Raw genomic sequence first — 19,441 nt, forward strand, 5'->3', positions numbered from 1 at the left:
GGTTTCAAATTCAGTAGTCTTTCTACTAACCCATACTTCCTTCTCTGTTGGCAATGGTTGTGGGGCTGTGAGGGAACCTATTAGAAGATAAAACAAACATATGGACTGCTTTCTTTTTCATGAGGAAGGGAAAAAAAACTGGCTGGCTCAAACATGGAAGATGACAATAGTGTGATACTTCCAACAGAAATCCATCTGAAATTGGTGTCAGTCAGTCAATAAATATTTATTAAATTTGTTAAGTTGCCTACCTGTGCCAGGTACTGTGCTAAGCACTGATGTGTGTTTAAAAGAATATTTTGATCAGCTCCAGGACACGGGGCTGGTTAGGAATAGAGACAGAAAGGCTTTCAGTGAACATACCTTGAGACTGGATAGGTGAAGGGAGTGATGTTCTCACTATAGAGGTCAGAAATCTCCACCTTTAATTGTTTACTGGCTGGTAAATGGTCAATCTATATCATATTAAAAGCCCTAGTGATAAATAGTCAGTAGAATGGAAGTTGAAGGATGAGTAAACTAAAGGGCAGAAAAGATATATCCATACATCACACAGGAGACTTCTGAAAATCAGAGTACCCTAGAAACATGGCAAATTCTGATGATAGGGATGATGATACATGTTTACATCCAACTGTAAGGTTTATAAAATTACTTTTCTCATAACTACTCTAAGAGGCCAGCAGTGTATGTATAATCACACTTGTTTTACAAATAAGGAAACTGAAACTAAGTATCAAAGTGGAAATTCAAATACTGTTCTACTAACCTCAAGTCTAGGACCCTTTTCACTAAATGAAGACTTCTTTTTAGAGTTCATACCAACTTGGTCTCTGATCTCTAGGTTTAATAACTGGATGGATTGCCTTATTATTATTACTAGCAATAATAATAATAATAACTAGTACTTACATAACACTTAAAGGTTGACAAAGTGCTATATGTATTAAACTTTTAATCCTCACAATAGCCCTATGAGATGGATACTATTATTATTGCTATTTTATGATTGAGGAAATTGGGACTGAGAAAAGTTAAGTAACTTGTCCAGGGCCACACAGCTAGTAAATGTGTGAGGCTGAATTTGAACTCAGTTCATCCTGACTCCAGGTTCAATGTTATATCTACTTCATAACCTAGTTGACCTATATTTGGAGTGAATATTTATATATGAAATGTGTTCCTGTCTTTCTAGGAGACATTGAAAGCAGTCTCTTTTAGAAGCAGAGGAGAAAGATTAAATAACCTCTTAATTTTTTTTTTTTTGTTAGCCATGGAAGAGCAGAATTCATTATTACAGAAGCACCGGTATGTAGTTCTTGTTTTTCTTCCCTTCTTCGCTTCCCGAACTCAAATTTTCTTCCTCTAGCACACTTTTATTCAGGAAACATCTAATAATAGCATAAAATAACATGAAGAACAAATATAGATTTTCATTCATCCATCCATGAATCCAGTCTCTAGTTCATTCTTTTTTTCACCGTAAGAGATGAAGGCAATTAACACACTAGTCTGAGCCCTTAAATCATTACATATTATTTGTCTTATGGACATTTTATAAAAATCACTTCTCTTCTGTGGGTTTCAGTTTCCTCAAATGTATAATATGCCCTTTGGACTAGATGATTTCCAAGGTGCCTTGTAGCAAAAATAGCCTAATGTATTATATTCACAATTAGAATGGCAGAAAGAGTGAAGGCAGACACCAAAGACAACAATTATCATTGTCAATCAGTCAGTCAAAAAATATTTAAGTGCCACCTATGTGCCACACACTGTACATGGCACTGGACAAAGAAAAGCAAATTGCAGTACCTACTCTCAAGTAATTTACATTGGAATAAGGGAGAAAACCTCAAAATAATTATGTTCAGAGAATATATGAACATGCACATACATATATATGCACATGTGTACATATGTGCATATGTGTATGCATATTTTGAATGGAAGATAATCTCAGAGAGGAGGGCCTGGTGTTGTGGGGTCCAAAATCATCCAATCTGCAAGAAAAACCACTGAGGCAGAGCTCCAAGCTAATAGCACTTTATTAAAGGATCCGTGGCCTTTTTTAATGAAGTGGACCTCAGATCTTCCTCATGATCTGAGAAACCCTCTGGTCCCCAGAACCTTATTTTTATAGGGTTTGATACCCAGACACTCAGGAGAGGCAAAGTGAAATGCAAAATTTCATTTGGCTAATAGACTTCTGACTTTCCAGGAGGGCCAGAAATGATGCATCAACATGGGTTATCATGAGATGGGCAAGGCAAGGGTCATCTCTGCTGACTAAGTGGTCACAAGAAGGGCAAAGCAATAGTCATCTCCAGTGACTAAGTGGTCATAAGAAAGTCACCTGCTCATATTAGACAAAAGAGAGTGGTCTGGAAGTATAAAAACAAATTGGGGGACTTTCCACGCACAGTAGACTTGGATATGGAATTTGAGCAAAATAGAATGGAGATATCTTGTCAACATTCTTGTGGTTGTGCAAGTGAGCTTCATGATTCAAGATTCAAGATTAAATATCTAGCCTTAATCTTTCTCCTGAGCTGCAGCCCCTTATCACTACCTACCATTTGGCCATCTCAAATGGGATGTGCCAATTAGCATCTCAAACAAGTAGTGAATGTTGGTTTAAAGTTTAGGACTAGTATAAAGGCCTAGTATAAGAACCTATCTTATCTAATTACCCCTGTATGATTCATATAAAATATATATTAGTACATATTTATTTTTGTATTATTGTTAGATAAATGACCAACTGTATATTATTAGTTGAGGTCATCACTAATAATTGCTAATAATCATTATCCCCTTATGGAATGACACTGAACTGATTAATACTGATTGAAAATGAGTAGGGGTCCAACTGAAAAATTTCTCACTGTTCAGGGGGATTCTTGCAGCAGGTGGGGTTTGAGTTGATTCTTGAAGGAATCCAGGGAATCTAAAAGTCAAGAGTGATGAGAAAAAGCTCTCCAGTCATGGGGAAGAGACATTATAAATTTATACTTTTGGGAGATGAAATGCTGTATTTGAGGAATATCGAGGAGGCCAAAGTAGATGGATCACAGAATACTAAAAGGCAAAAAGACTGGAAAGCCAGGAAGGGGGCAAACTGTGAAGGGTACTACATGCCAAACAGTGAATTTAATATTTCATCCTGGAGGTAATAGTGAGCCAATGGAGGGAGTTTATTGAATGTAGGGGGAATAGTGACATATTCAGACCTCTGCTTTAAGAAAATCACTTTGGCAGCTATATGGAAATTGGATTGGAGTAGGGAGAAACTGGAGGCTAAATGAATTAGAACTCAAAGGCTATTGAAATAGTGAAATATTGAAATAGTTCTTCTATGAGTTGAAAATGGCCTTCATAGGGTAAGGACTATGTCAGTGGAGAAAAGGGGATAGACATGATATTTTCTGAAGGTAAAAATAATAAGATTTGATAACATTGGATATATGAAATAAGTGACAATGAGAAGTTGAGGATGATAACAAGTTTGTGATGCTGGGTGACTGGGAGGATAGTGGTGCCCTTCTAAGTAAAAAGACAGTTGGGAAGAGTGGAGGTTTGAGGGGAAAGATAAAGCAATTTATTCTGGACATGTTTGAGATGCTATTTGGCACATCCCATTTGAGGTGGCCAAATAGTAGGTAGTGATAAGGGGCTGCAGCTCAGGAGAAAGATTAGGGCTAGATATTTAATCTTAGAATCATCTGTATAGTGATAATAAGTAAACCAATGAGAGCTGATGATATCAGTAAGGAAAACAATATAGAGAAAGCACTTCAGTATCTTTGCCAAGGAAACCCCACATGGGGTCAAGAACAATAGGACATGAATAAAAATGACAGAACAACAACAAAAGATGGACATCAGTCAGAAGAGAAGAAAACCTAGAGATGAGGTGATATCTAGGAGGAGAAGTTCACATATGGAAAATGCTTTGCAAATCTTAAAGCACTATATAAATCTATTATTATCATTATCATTATTATTATTATTATTAATGATGATTGAGGAAAAGTCATCAGGTACAGAAATTATAAAATCATTAGCAATTTTGGAGGAGTGGTTTTGGTTGACTAGTGAGGTCAGAAGTCTGACTGCAGAGAATTAAGAAAAAATGAGAGGAGAATAAATTAATGAGCCTAATTATACAACTTTCTCAAGTAATTTAACCAATAAGGGGAGGAGATATATAGGATAATAGCTATTGCCAAAGATTAGATCAAACATGTATTTTTTAGGGATGGGGGAGATATATGTGTATTTATAGCTGGCAGGGAAATGCCTGTAGATTGGAAGATATTGAAAATTCGAGTGAGTAAGGATAATAATGGGGACAATCTGCTCGAGGAATTGGGAGTAAATGACATCAGAAAAGTATGGAGAGGAGTTTATTTTGTTTGACATGGAGAAGATCTATCTCTATAAATGTGAGAAGAAGTTAAGGTAAATTTAAAGGGAGATGCCTGAGTAATGTGTGGAGGAGGGAAGAAGAGGGAGATCATGGTAAATGGTTTCAATTTTTTTTTGAAGTATGAAGTTAAGACTATAGCTGAGACTAGAGGAAGGAGATACAGTAGGAGGCTTAAGGAAGGAAGAAAAGATTTGGAAATAGCTACTGTGGTTCATGGGATAGCAAATAAGTTAGGGAGATGTAGAATTATTGCTTTGCTGAAGTGAGGATCCAGTTGAATTTAGGTAGTATAATTTTGTAATGCAGTTAATCAGCCTTTTCATTTTTTTTCTGGTTCCATTAGTCTTGTGTAAAAAGGAGTAAAGGATGTAGGGGTTGGAGTAATCCAAGATTTGAGTTTAATAATAGGAATAGGGACAAAGTTGAATTGAGGACATATTTTAATACTGCTGGTATCAGGGGAACATTTAGGGGTTCATGTCTCAAGTGCTACAATTATTAAATACAATTTCATCTCTCATATCACAGGGAAAGAAACTGAGAGCTAGTTTTGTTGTTGTTTTTGTTGTAGATGATAATGTTGTTGTTGTTTGTGTTTGCCTCCCGGTCTCCCTACAATATTTTGACACTGCTCTCCAGGGTTTTGTTGTTGTCTAAAATAAAAGCTTGGTAGATGAACATGTTTTCTTCTGGTAAAGCACTTTTAAATATTAACTCAATTTTGGATGAGGAAAGACTAAAGCGACAACTTTTGGACACTGAGATACAAGGCTCTTTGGAAAGACATAATGTATGCTAAGACCTTTGAGAGAAAAACAGAACCACTGGTATACCCTGAGGCCATTGCTGGTAAAATATCAGGATGGAGCTGGGTCAAAGACAAATTCACCTAGGCTGAAAATGTAAACATGGCTGGTGGTAAGGAGGTAGAAATCATCTATTTAGTATTTTCCTTTTTAACTAATTATTCTTTCTAACTGTTTGCTAAGCTTGGCACAGTGGTTTCTATATGAGGACACTGAATGAGAACTATTATTAGTGCCCTTTAAATTTCAGCATCCTGGATCAAAATCCTTATGAGCCCACCCAATTTATAGCTGTGCTGAGAGAGCAGGTTTAAATGATCTCTGAGGTTATATCTATAATATTTCCTCTGAGCTTGCTCAGGGGCTGATCTGGGAATGGGATCTGACTTGGGTGGCATGAGTGTCTTCTATGGCATATTCTTAAACTGATTAAAATCAGAGTTTGGAAAAATTCATAATTGGAAATTTTCCATTCATGGAGGGTCAGAGGCATTTGGATGTTTGTATTGGTTTCTAGAGCTTAAACAAGTTGATTTGAGGAATCAGAGGATTAAAGTAAGGTACAGATCAGAAGAATCAAATTGGTGTCAGGATCAACAGAGTTTGATAAGTTTAATGCTACTGAACATCAGGCAGAAGATTACAAAGCTAAGAAACACAAAAGATTTGAGTTGCACAGAATTCCACAAATTTACCACACTTGATCTCTTGAAGGCAAGAATTTGTTTTGTGCCCCAAGTATCACTGAGTGTCACACCTGCTTCTGAAGCTGGAGAATTCCTCATCACCAGTTTTAGCACTGCATTTGGAAGAAAAAGTCATCTCTAAGTGTTCATGTATCTTAATTTTCTAAGTTCCTGCGTTTCTGTTCTTTACTAAGGTCAGAGATTTTGCTTCTCCTTATTTCTTTAATTTACTAAACAGGTCACTTTGACTTAGAAAAAAGGATTTGAGTGTATAGGAATGTATAGATTGAATTGATTCACCAAAGGGGTCTAAAAATGGAATGCAGAGAGTATAGTTAATATAGTAGCTACAGGCTGGAAAGGATTGGTAAAAAGATTATTTTTGTTTAAGATGTGAGGAGTATACTTTAGTAGTGAGCATTTTCTGCATGTTGTTCAGATCTCAAAGATTCTCTCAACTCCTGGGCTGGTTTCCTTCTGTCTGGACCTCCCGATGCCTTTGATACGATATAGATTTTCAAATAATGTTCTCTTGCTTAAGATCTTATACAGCTTTTTAAAAGAGCATATGGTAATACATTCTAAAATTTTCCTGCCTATTCCTTGAGGTGTTTTTTTAAGTTTTTATTTAATTCACTTTAATTCAGTAAGCACTTATTAAGTACTTTTTATGTGCCAGGCACTGGGTTATGCACTAATGATATAAAGATAAAACAAAAGAATTCCTGCTCTCAAGGAGTATATATTTTGCTGCCTGAAAACAATACACAGATATGCAAATGCAGAATGTATGCAAAATCAATTTGCAGTAATTTCAGTGGAGGTGGAGGAGAAGTAACAACTGGATTGGAAAAGTATTCTCATGTTATGTAGCATTCCAGGAATATAAGACAGCCTCAGCTAAGGCAAAGGAATGGAAGATAAACAATTGTGAATGACAAATAGGAAACAAGGCAGTTTGTTTGTTAGGCAAAGTGTAGGAAGGAAAGTAACATACAATCATTCCAGAAGGATAAGATAGAGTCTGATTATAAAGAGCTTTAAATACCAGTCAGAAGAGTTTTGTTTTATCCTGGGAACACTAGGGAGTTACTAAAGATTCTTAACTAGGGTGGCATGTCCAGATCTTGGACATGGGGAATAAGTGAGTGAGAATGAAGAACTAAAGATAACTCCAAGCTGATTAGAAAAATAGTATTACTTTCTATAGAAATAGGTAAAGTAGGACAAAAGTTAGGGTTCTGCTTTGGACATAATGAATAGGATATGATAACGGAAAAGTAAGCCTTTGACAATGTGGAATTGGACATTAGGAGAAAGATGAATATTGTTGGGTCTGTAAATTCTGGAGAAGTTCATATAAGAATGACAGCTGAACCTGTAGGAACTCATGCAATCCCCAAGAGACAGTATCAAAGAGAGAAAATAGAAGAGGCCTCTGTCAGTAGGTCAGAGCGTGAACATACAAAAAGGGAATTTTCCCCTCCAGTTCAGTGTTTCCCTTCTAATTCTAATGCCACTGATTATGTGCAAAAGCCTTTTACATTTTCTACAATCTAAATTGTCCATTTTATAATTTATGACCATAAATTCTCCTCTATTACAATTAGTTATAGTTATGAATGGATATCTTCTTATTTTCCCCCCCTTTTATTTTGGTTGAAATACAGCCTTGTATTTTTAGAAAATGTTTTGACTTGGAGTTTATTGTGGCATATGAAGTGGCAAGTTAGTTTAATCTAATTTCTCCTCAGACTGATTTTGCTTCCTAAGCATTTTTCAATCAACTATTCTATTGTTTAATGAGTAATAAATAGTGCTGATGACTACAATTCTATAGTTTGGTTTAGGAACTGTATTTACTAGGTCCTATCCATTTCTACTATTTTTCCATTATTTCTCTTGAAGATTCTTCATGTTTTATAAATTTGGATTAATTTTATTATTCTTTCTAGTTCTATAAAGTAATCATTTAATATTTTGATTGGTAAGATACTAAATCTGGAAATTAATTTATATAATGTTATCATTTTTAATTTATTAGCATGGCTCAGTCATGCACAATTAATAACTGGTATATTGTTTTACTCTACATTTCTTTAAAGAATATTTTACAGTTATATTCACATGATTCTTTTCTGTAGGGTAGTCTCCCAGATATTTCATACTTTCCATGGTAATTTTGAATGAAATCTTTTTTCCTCCATTACAGATAATGCCATCTTTTATTTTTAGATAAATGTTTGCCAAATTAAGGCAAAGCTAATATACTCCTATGGTTTTAAATGTTCATTTTTTTGGAAATCAGTGCTGTATTTTATTAAAAGTTTTTCTTATATCTATGAATTTTATATGGATTATATCTATGGATATAATCATGTAATTTATAACTTTTGTTATTAATGTGGTCCTGAATTCCTGGAATAATCAATTATGCTACGGTGTATAACATTTTAATATGTTTCTATAGCATCTTTGCTAATATTTTTGCTTCTGAGTTTGTTAGGTATATATTTTTGTGAATGAATTTATTAAGAATATTTTCAGAGGATGTTCTTTGTCTATATTCTCTTGCTCTCTGGTTCAGGAATTAGTACCACATTTGATTCATATAACATTTATGATTTGATTTGTTTTTTTATTTGATTGTTTGATAGATTTTGATTCTGCCCTTCTTATTTTATTTTCCTTTCAGAGAAAATTTATGACTTGTTGAATTTATTTTCCTGGGATTGAGTTATTAAATTTTTATATCTCATGTCTTTGAGCTGGGTACTTTATTATTGAATTATTTATCTATTTAATTTATATCATCAAAATTTTGGAAGATATAAGTAATCCAAATAGTTCCTAATATTTCTGTTATTTACTTTTCATTTGTTGTGAATATCTTTAATTTTGGCAACTTGGTTTTCTCATTTTTTTATCAAAATAATAATTTTTTCCAATTTATTGGGTTTTTTCTAAAAACTAGTTTCTAGCTTCATTTGTCAACTCTGTTTTTTATTTTCAATTTTGTTTATTTCTTATTTTTAATATTCAGTCTTTTTGTATTGATGTTTAATTGATTTTTTTTGCTTTTCTAGTTGATTTTTTCCTACTACATATCCAGTTTATTGTTCAGCTATTTCTCCATTTTGTTGCAGAAAGTTTTTAGAGATATTAATTTTCCAAGAATGATTTTTTTGGCTATATCTCTAAAATTTTGGTATGTTTTCATGGTTGTTATATTAGTTGATGAAATTACCCATTTTTTTTGTAATTTGTTCTTTAAATAACAAATTTTTAGGATTATATTATTTATTCTGCATTGGAGTTCCAATGATTTCTTCAAATATACTTTGACGCATTTAATAATTGTATTTTCTTTTTAAAATAGAATTTTATCAAAATCTCCTAGATTTCCTCATGGACTTCTCTGTTCCCTCTTCCAATATGCCATCCCTTACAACAAATAATTTTAAGGGAAAAATAAAAAAGGAAAAGTAAAAAAAGAAAATATTAGGAAAATCAAACAATACATTGCCGGGGAGTGGGGGGGGGGAGGTGGGGAGAAAACTCTATCTGCAATGTTTGACGCTTGAGGATTTCCTACCTTAGCAAGGGAGGGAAGAGGTGGGGGAGGAGAACATATTTATTTCCTAAACTTGTTCTTTGTAATTTTGCAACATTCAGTTTTGGCCCTGTAGTTGCTTAATTGTGTATATTGTTTCTCTAATTACTTCACTTTGCATAACTTGGTGGACATCTATTTAAGACAATTTTTTTTTCTAATCAACCATTTTTTTCCTTTTTCTAGATGAATGAATTTCATTTGAACAAAACCTCTTGACTGGCTGTCTTTGCCTCCTGTTCCAGTTGGGGTACAACTTTCTTCTCTAGTCCATTCCATTACTCTTACTCCCTTCCTATCTCTCTCTACAGCCTGGAGAGAACAGACTAATATAGCAACAGGGCCCACTAGATATCCAGGCAGGAAATAATGCCAGGTGGCTAACACCAACAGAAATTCAAGACAACTTTGTAGTGAGGGACAGACCTTAGGCTCATTTCAATTCTCCCATTGGTAGTTCAACTATGAAACATTTAGGATAAAAATGGCTTATAAAATATGCTCCCAGGGGGTCTCATTGACCACAAAACCTGAAATATATTCCTAAATTATATACTGTAAAATATAAAATATAAAACCGTCTCAAAGTGTCCTTAGGGGCACTTATAGTCACACACAGAAAAACAATGAAGAACAAAGTGTTTACATAAATGAATCAAGATCAACAAAATAACAGTGCACAGAAAAAGATCTATATTACAGAGGTAAAAAGCTAAGGAAAAATTTCTGTTTACAGAGGGTGGGTAGAGAAGGAGGGCTAAAAGCAAATGTCTTCTACATCTTGCTTGTTCAGACAGTGGGGGAAAATTCCACTGCTACTTTCATGCTTTGCTTTGAAACCTTTTCTGTTTTATGCTAGTGCTCTTTCTGCCTACAGTTACAAATCGAGCCTTGATCAATCTCTCTTCTTTCTTTTCTATCTATTTCTCAGTGAGCTCTGGTGAGGCTACCAGACTACATTGCATCCCAAACCAACTCCTGGACAGGCACACAAATGGCCCCATGCCTCAGAGACTGATATTATTCTTTCCTGGAATATTGCAATTGGGACTAAATAAGCATAATATCTACTAATTTCTTTTGTTGTTGTTGTTGTTGTTGTTGTTGTTTACTCATTTTGTGTCCTCTTCATGAACCCATTTGGGATTTTCTCAGCAAAGATGCTACTGTGGCTTGCCATTTCCTTCTCCAATTCATTTCTCAGATGGGGAAACTGAGGCAAACAAGGTTAAATGACATGCCCAGGGTCACACAGCTGGTAAGTATCTGAGGCCAGATTTGAACTCAGGAAGATGAGTCTTTCTGATTTCAGGCCCAAGTACTCCATCCACTGAGCCACCCAACCTCCCACTTATCTCTTCTGACTATGCATATTTTTTTTTTTGCTGATGCCTTATCTGAGATGATGATCTCTACTCCTGCTTTAAAAGATTCACCAGAGACATAATAAACTCTTCTAATTCCCTCATTTTATTTTATTTATTTTTTTGGTCTAGGCAACAGGGTTAAGTGGCTTGCCTAGGTCACACAGCTACTAAGTGGTATGTGTCTGAAGCCAGATTTGAACTCAGGTCCTCCTGAATCCAGGGCCAGTGATCTATCCACTGCACCACCTAGCTGCCTCCTAATTCCCTCATTTTAATTCTCTATGTGTGAGTTGTTGTATTATTCTAATGTGTATTTCTTGTAGACAAAAACATAGTGTTGCTTTCCAATCCTTTCTGATATACCCTTTCATTTTATGGATGAGTTAATTCCATTTATATTCATGGATATGATTATTAACTGTATTTCCTCCTCTATAATATATCCTTTTTTTCCATCCCTTAGATCTATGATTTTCTGTTTACAAAGAATAGGAAAGTAGAGAAAGGAAAGGTAATAGCATCAAACCTAGTAATCTATAAATTAAGTGTTCTGATAAAACTTTTCTTAATCTTCTCTCTTTACATAGCCCAGACTTTGATCATTGGTTGTTACTTTATTTTGCATATTTTAAGTCCCTTGTATGATCCACTCTCAAATTTGAACTATTGTTTGCTTAGGACTATTTTCTGCCCATAGTTTCCCTTCTTCTTGGTAGAGTGGATAAAGCACCAGGCCTACAGTCAGGAATATTTGAGTTCAAATCTGGTTTCAAGCATTTAATAGCTGTGTCACTTCTGTTTGCTTCAGTTTCTTTAACTATAAAATGGCGTTCTCTCTTGTAGAATTGTTTTGATGATCAAATGAGATAATATTTGTTAAATATGATATTTGACTGGTTTTGTGCCTGATGCATAGGAGGTATTATAGAAATGATCATTACCCTTCATCTTTTCCTTTTCCTTGCTCCTGTATTTTACCCTCTATTTCTAAACTGAATGCTGTGTGTATATGCATGCTCTGTTCTCTTTATGACAGTTCACGTTAGAATGAGGATTGTGAGGTGTCCCCTGCACCCTCTACCTACTCCAGCCTTATATGGTTTTCCTTTGGAACACTCCAATTACAAGAAATAATTATTTCCTCTCCATTTTTCCACATTTCTTCCATAGTGTATTCCCTCTTTTCTCTCTTAAAGCAGCAAGATAGAATAAAACTATGCCCATTTCCTGTATTTATCTTTCTTTATTACATATGTGACCCATGAAGTGAGTGAATTCTGAAAGGACACCTTTCTTTTTTTCCCTATTGCCCAGTTAGTACTTGTTTATAACTTAACCTCTTCAAATTGCTCAAATGCATAGGTTTCTATAATGTTTGGCATTTGTGTTTCAAATATTTTATATGGCTCTGGGTTTTTTTTTCCCAGGAATACTTGGAAGTTTTCTCTTCCATTAAAGATCCATTTCCCCCTTCTAGTTTTATGCTTGGTTTTGTAGGAGATTATTGTTGTTATATGTAAAGTCTTAATATTTTGGGATAAGAATTCATTATTTGCTTAAACATTGTTGGGAAAACTGGAAAGCAATGTGTCAGAAATTGGGCATAGACCAATATCTTTTTTTTAATTTTATGTGATATTTAAATTTAATTAGTGGTCTTATTAAATCTCTGAGGAACCTCACTACTGTAAGTATGAAATTATTTCAAAGGTACTTACAATATAGACATACACCATATATTATGTTCATATTGAAGGGATTATCTTAGACATTTGGTAAACTACTCATTCAATAATTTTTTTGAGGTTCTCTTGTGGGCTGAGAGGAATGAGAGAAATGTAAAATGTATTTCTTGCCCTCAAGTGACTTATATAGAATAGGGAGCAAGATGTAACACATATGAAATAATTGATATCACAATATGAGCAATGCACCATTAAGACCATAAACATGAAGAAAGATTACTTTTTAGTAGAGCAGTTGAGCAAGAACTTAGCTGTACCCCAAAGGATTTTTAGTAGAATTTGTCAAAATTACTGGGAAAAAACCTTCAAATTCATCTAGCCAAACCGCTTTATTTTAAGAGTGAGGAACTTTCCCCAAAAAAGAAGAAATTTGTTCTACTTTATATAACTGGGATTTTCTAAATGAGTTCTTCTGACTCTAAATCCTTCCATAGCACCATAATGGATGTTTCGATTCTGAGCTAGAAGGAACCATATAGATCAATCTAATCATCTCACTTTACAGATGTGGAATTTGAGATGCATATAGATTAAATAACTTGCACAAGGCCATAGATATAGTAAATAGAGCTGGGATTTTAACTCCAGCTCTGACTCTAAATCCAGAGCTCTTTCCATTATACACACCCTACTTTCTTAATAGAATTTGCATATAGAAAGCAAAATGCAAAAAATGAATTATAGTTGAAATTACAAATTTTTAAACAGAATGCTTTTTAAAAATCATATAGTAAATCCAGCATGTTACTTTCAAAGCTATTTTGTCTGTTTCCCTCTGAACTTTCTTATATTTCTATCTGAGCATTTTTTAAAAATTTTATTTGGTATTTTATTTTTTCCCCATTTAAAAACAATTTTTTAACATTTGTTTTTAAAACTCTAAGTTCCAAATTCCCTCCCTTCCTCCCTCTCCAAACCTCTTTACCCCATTAAGAAGGCAAGAAATTTGATATAGGTCATATACGTGTAGTCATGCGAAACACTTCCATACTAGCCATGTTCTGAAAGACTAACCATATTTCCCTCCATCCTATCCTGCCCCTCTATTTATTCTATTATCTCCTTTCACCCTGTCCCTCCTCAAAAGAGTTTGCTTCTGATTACCCCCTCCTCCAATCTTCCCTTCCTTCTATCACCCTCCCTTCTCTTATCTCCTTCCCCTCTACTTTCCTATAGGTAAGATAGATACCTACAACCAATTGAGTATGTATGTTCTTCCCTCTTTAAGCCAATTCTGATGAGAGTAAGGTTAACTCATTCCTTATCTTCTCCCCCCTCCTCCCCTCCACTGTAAAAGCTTTTTCTTGCCACTTTTACATGAGATAATTTACCCCATTCTACCTTTCCCTTTCTCCTTCTCCCAGTACATTGCTACCTCACCCCTTAATTTTATTTTTTAGATATCATTCCTTCACATTCAACTCACATCTGCATCCTCTGTCTATGTATATTTCTTCTAGCTACCCAAATAATGAGGTCTTGTGAATTACAAATATAATCTTTCCATGTAGGAATGTAACTTTAGTAAGTCTCTTATGGTTCCTCTTCCCTGTTCACCTTTTCATGCTTCTCTTGAGTCTTGTATTTGAAAATGAAATTTTCTATTTCGTTCTGGTCTTTTCTCAAGAATGCATGAAATTCCTCTATCTCACTGAATGTCAATTTTTCCTACATGGATTATACTCAGTTTTGCTGGGTAGGTGATACTTGTTTTTAATCCTAGCTTCTTTGATGGGAGTTGACTCTTGAAAGCAGAACAGTGACCTTATCATCCATAACAGGAGAGGAAGAGGAGATAGTGGCATGCGATATCAAAGAGAGTGAAATTAGAAGGGCAGGAGAAAGAGTTTCGGGTGAATGCTTTCCATGTTTTTGGTGAAGAATGAGTCAAAGTTCACAGCTGAGAAGGTGGGGGAAGAGAGAGTTGGGAACAGATAAAAAAAGTTTGAAATGTGCTCTGTATTGAGTGAGACAAAGAAAAGATTAAGAAGGAACAGCAGGATTGACAATGCAATAAAGGGAAATGTGAAATTAGTTAACAAAAATTTGTCACCGCAATTTTGAGATTTCCTCTAATTCCCTTCAGTAACATCTGAATACGGAAACTTTATGTGGTTATTGGTGATATGCAGCTTGAAATTCCCGTGGGGATGGGAATTGAAAGCTGAATACTTAGGGTAGTTCCTTATGTGGAAAACCTCTAAGATACTTAAAAGAAGTAGGGGATTAAGAATTGATGCAGCTAGAAATCTTCACCATGTCTTTTAAAAAGTGAGTTTATTGACATTAATGGGCTCTCTCTTTTGAAGTGCTAACAGATCTGCCTTAGATAAACTGAGGTTTAAATGTTTCCATTAGCGATTATAAATCTAGATTCGATTTGATTTGGTCTGAAATCTGTCCTGAAGGATATCAGAATGTGGTCTAAGTGTGTTCTCCTATCAAGTAAGTATGATAAATCAGAACCCAATGTAAGTTACATTTGGCATTAAGAAATGTATTAGATGTATGACCTCAGGCAAGTTACCTTATGTTGTTTCCTTCAGTTTACTAATCTGTAAGTGGATAATAAGAGCACCCACCTCCCAGGGTTGTAGGGAGTGTCACATGATTGTAAAGCACTTAACACAATGTCTGTTATAAGGCAAGTGTTACATTAATGTTAACTGTTATTATTTCTTTAATTAGATGTAATTGCTTCATACTTGATAACTTAAAATTGGATTTTAGAGGTGATCAGTATGCAATGCCAATGGTGAATGAGATAAATGATTTTCTGTATAAGGTAATATAGAAACACATTCAACTGAATTGAGGCCACTTGATTGGTAAAGGATTTCATTTCAAATTGCAAATTACATAATATTGTTTATGGTACTGTTATGTTTCTAAATTTTCTTACATTGTGAAAATTGGTAAACAATTATATTAGCTACTGTTAGAAAAGCAATTTTCCTCATATTTGGGACATTGTTAGATCATGAATTCTGCTGTTAAAAGAAGAGGAAAATATGTTTAAAAACTGTTAGATCATTTTCTTTTCATCTGTGCTGACCATATTTTGTAATATTCTGAAGTGCTGTGATTTAAGAAATTATAAACTTCCATGTTTGCCTATATTTAAGAAGAAATGTCGTCTAAAATTATTTATGAAAATTATGGTCATTGGTTAAATTATTAGGAGTTGTTATGATAAGATCAATTTAATTGGGTACTTTTGGCATTGCTTCACTTAGAAAACTGAATCACAGCCACACTGCAAAAACTTTTTGATGACAGCAGGGTGGTAAGTAGGAATTTATTTGTGATATTTAAGAATTTATTATGTTTATGGTAATTTAGAATTTATTTCTGATACTTAGGATATTTTTAAGTCTTTGATTTTTTTCCACTCAAAAGTATTTTATTTTTTTCAAATTACATGTAAATTAGTTTACGACACTCACTTTTATAAGATTTTGAATTTCAATTTTTTTTCTCCCTCTGTACCTTACCTCCCCCCTCCCTAAGCCAGCAAGCAATCTGACAATAGGCTATACATGTACAATTATATTAAACATATTTCCACATTAGTCATGTTGTGAAAGAAGAATCAAGACAAAAGGGAAAAAACACAAGAAAGAAAAAAAAAGAGAAAATAGTATGCTTCTATCTGCATTCAGACTGATTAGTTCTTTCTCTGGATGTGGAGAGCATTTTCCATCCCTGAGAAGAGCTAAGTCTATCAAAACTGATCATCACACAATGTTGCTGTTATTGTATACAATGCTGTCCTGGTTCTACTCACTTCACTCAGTATCACTTCCTGTAAATCTTTCTAGGTTTTTCTGAAATCTACCTGCTCATCATTTCATATAGCACAATAGTATTCCATAACATTAACATGCCACAACTTCTTTAGCCATTTCTCAATTCATGGGCATCCCCTCCAATTTCAGTTCTTTGACACAATAAAAAGAGCTATTATAAATATTTTTGTACATGTGGATCCTTTTACATTTTTTAATGATCTCTTTGGGACACAGACCTAGTAATGGTATTGCTGGATCAAAAGGTATGCACAGTTTTATAGCCCTTTAAGCATAGTTCCACATTTCTCTCCAGAATGGTTGGATTAGTTCACAACTCCACCAATAGTGCATTAGTGTTCCAATTTTCCCACATCTTCTCCAACATTTATTATTTTCCTTTTTTGTCATGTTAGTCAATCTGATAGATGTGAGATGGTACATCAGCGTTGTTTTAATTTGCATATGTCTAATCAATAATCAATAGTGATTTAGAGTATTTTTTCATATTACTATAAATAGCATTAATTTCTTCATTTGAAAACTGCCTGTTCATATCCTTTGACCATTTCTCCATTGGTCTGGTATTCTTATAGAGTGTTGTATTGAGACTTGTATTCTTATAAATTTGTTTCAATTCTAAATATATTTGAGAAATGAGGCCTTTATCAGAGACACTGGCAGTAAAAAATTGTTTCCCAGCTTCCTGCTTTCCTTCTATTATTGGTTGCATTGGCTTTGTTTGTACAAAAGCTTTTTAATTTAATGTAATCAAAATTATCCATTTTGCCTTTCATATTGTTCTCTATGTCTTGTTTGGTCATAAATTCTTCCCTTTTGCATAGATAAACTCTTCCTCTCCTAATTTGCTTATGGAATCACACTTTATGTCTAAATTATGTACTCATTTTTACTTTATCTTGAGATACAGTATAAGATATTGGTCTATGCCTATTTTCTGCCATACTATTTGTCCAGTTCTCCCAGCAGTTTTTGTCAAATGCTGATATCTTATCCAGAAGCTGGAGTCTTTGGGTTTATCAAACAGTAGATTGCTAAAGTAATTGATTCTTGTGTCTTGTGTACCTAACCTATTCCACTGATCGACCACTCAGTTTCTTAGCCAGTACCAAATAGTTTTGATGATTGCTCCTTTATAATACAGTTTTAGATCTGGTATGTCTAAGCCATGTTCATTTGCATTTTTTCATTAATTCCCTTAATATTCTTGATCATTTGTTTTTTCTAGATAAATTTTATTATTTTTTCTAGTTCTATAAAATAATTTTTGGTATTTTGATTGATATAGCAGCGAATAAGTAGATTAATTTAGGTAGAATCATCATTTTTATTATATGAGCTCAGCTTACCTGTGAGCAACTAATATTTTCCCAATTATTTAGATCTGAATTTATTTGTGAGAAAAGTGTCTTGTAATTGTGTTCACATAGTTCCTGGGTTTGTGTTGGCAGGTAGACACGCACATATTTTATATTGTCTTCAGTTATTTTAAATGGAATTTCTCTTTCTATCTCTTGCTTCTGGGTTTTGTTAGTATATATAAAGAAATGCCAGTGATTTATGTGGGGTTTTATTATGTCCTGCAACTTTGCTAAAGGTATTAATTATTTCAAATAGTTTTTTAGTTAATTATCTGGGATTCTCTAAGTATACCATCATATCATCTGCAAAAAGTGATAGCTTTGTTTCCTCATTGCCTATTCTATTTCCTTCATTTCTTTTTCATCTCTTATTGCTAAAGCTAACATTTCTAGTGCAATATTGAACAACAGTGATGATATTGAACATCGTTGTTTCACCCCTGATTTTATGGAGAAAGCTTCTAACTTAACCTCATTATATATAATGCTTGCAGATGGTTTTAGATAGATGCTACTTATCATTTTAAGGAAAACTCCATTTATTCCTTTGCTCACTAGTGATTTTAATAGGAATGGGTATTGCATTTTGTCAAAAGCTTTTTCTGCATCTATTGAGATAATCATATGATTTGTTATTTTTGTTGTTTACATGGTCAATTATGTTGATAGTTTTCCTAATATTGAATCAGCTCTGAATTCCTGCTATAAATCCCACATTGTCATAGTATATTATCAAGTAATAAATTGCTGTAATTTCTTTGCTACTATTCTATTTAAAATATTTGTATCTATATTCATTAGGGAAATTGATCTATAATTTTCTTCCTCTGTTTTGCTTGTTCCTGGTTTAGGTATCAGCACCATATTTGTATCATAAAAGGAATTTGGTGTGACTCCACATATTTTTCCAAATAGTTCATAGTGTATTGGAGTTAATTTTTCTTTAAATGTTTGATAGAATCCACTTCTGAATCCATCTGGCCCTGAAGATTTTTGTCTTAGGGAGTTTATTGATGGCTAGTCCAATTTTTTTTTCTGAAATGGAGTTATTTAAGTATTTTATCTCTTCTTCTGTTAACCTTGGCAGTTTACACTTTTGTAAATATTCATCCATCTCACTTAGATTGTCAGATTTATTGACACAAAGTTGGGCAAAATAGTTCCTAATTATTATTTTAATTACCTCTTCATTTTTGGTGGATTCACCCTTTTCGTTTTTGATACTGGTAATTTGGTTTTCTTATTTCTTTTTTTTAATCAAATTAAACAAAGGTTTATCTATTTTTTCATAAAACCAGCACTTAGTTTTATTGATTAGTTCTATAGTTTTATTAATTTCAATTTTATTAATCTCTTCTTTGGTTTTCAGAAATTCTAATTTGGTATTTTGGGGGGGGATTTTGAATTCATTTTTTCCCCTAGCTTTTTTAGTTGCATGACTAATTCATTTATCTCTTCTTTTTCTATGTTATTCATGTAAATATTTAGAGATATAAAGCTTTCCCTAAAGACCACTTTCTCTGCCTCTCATAAGTTTTGACATATTGTCTTATCATTTTCATTCCCTTTAATGAAATTATTGTTTCTTTGATTTGTTGTTTGACCCACTCACTCTTTAGGAT

The sequence above is a fragment of the Vombatus ursinus genome, unplaced genomic scaffold, assembly GCF_900497805.2.
Source record: "Vombatus ursinus unplaced genomic scaffold, bare-nosed wombat genome assembly UNPS02014811.1, whole genome shotgun sequence".
Lineage (NCBI taxonomy): Eukaryota > Metazoa > Chordata > Mammalia > Diprotodontia > Vombatidae > Vombatus > Vombatus ursinus.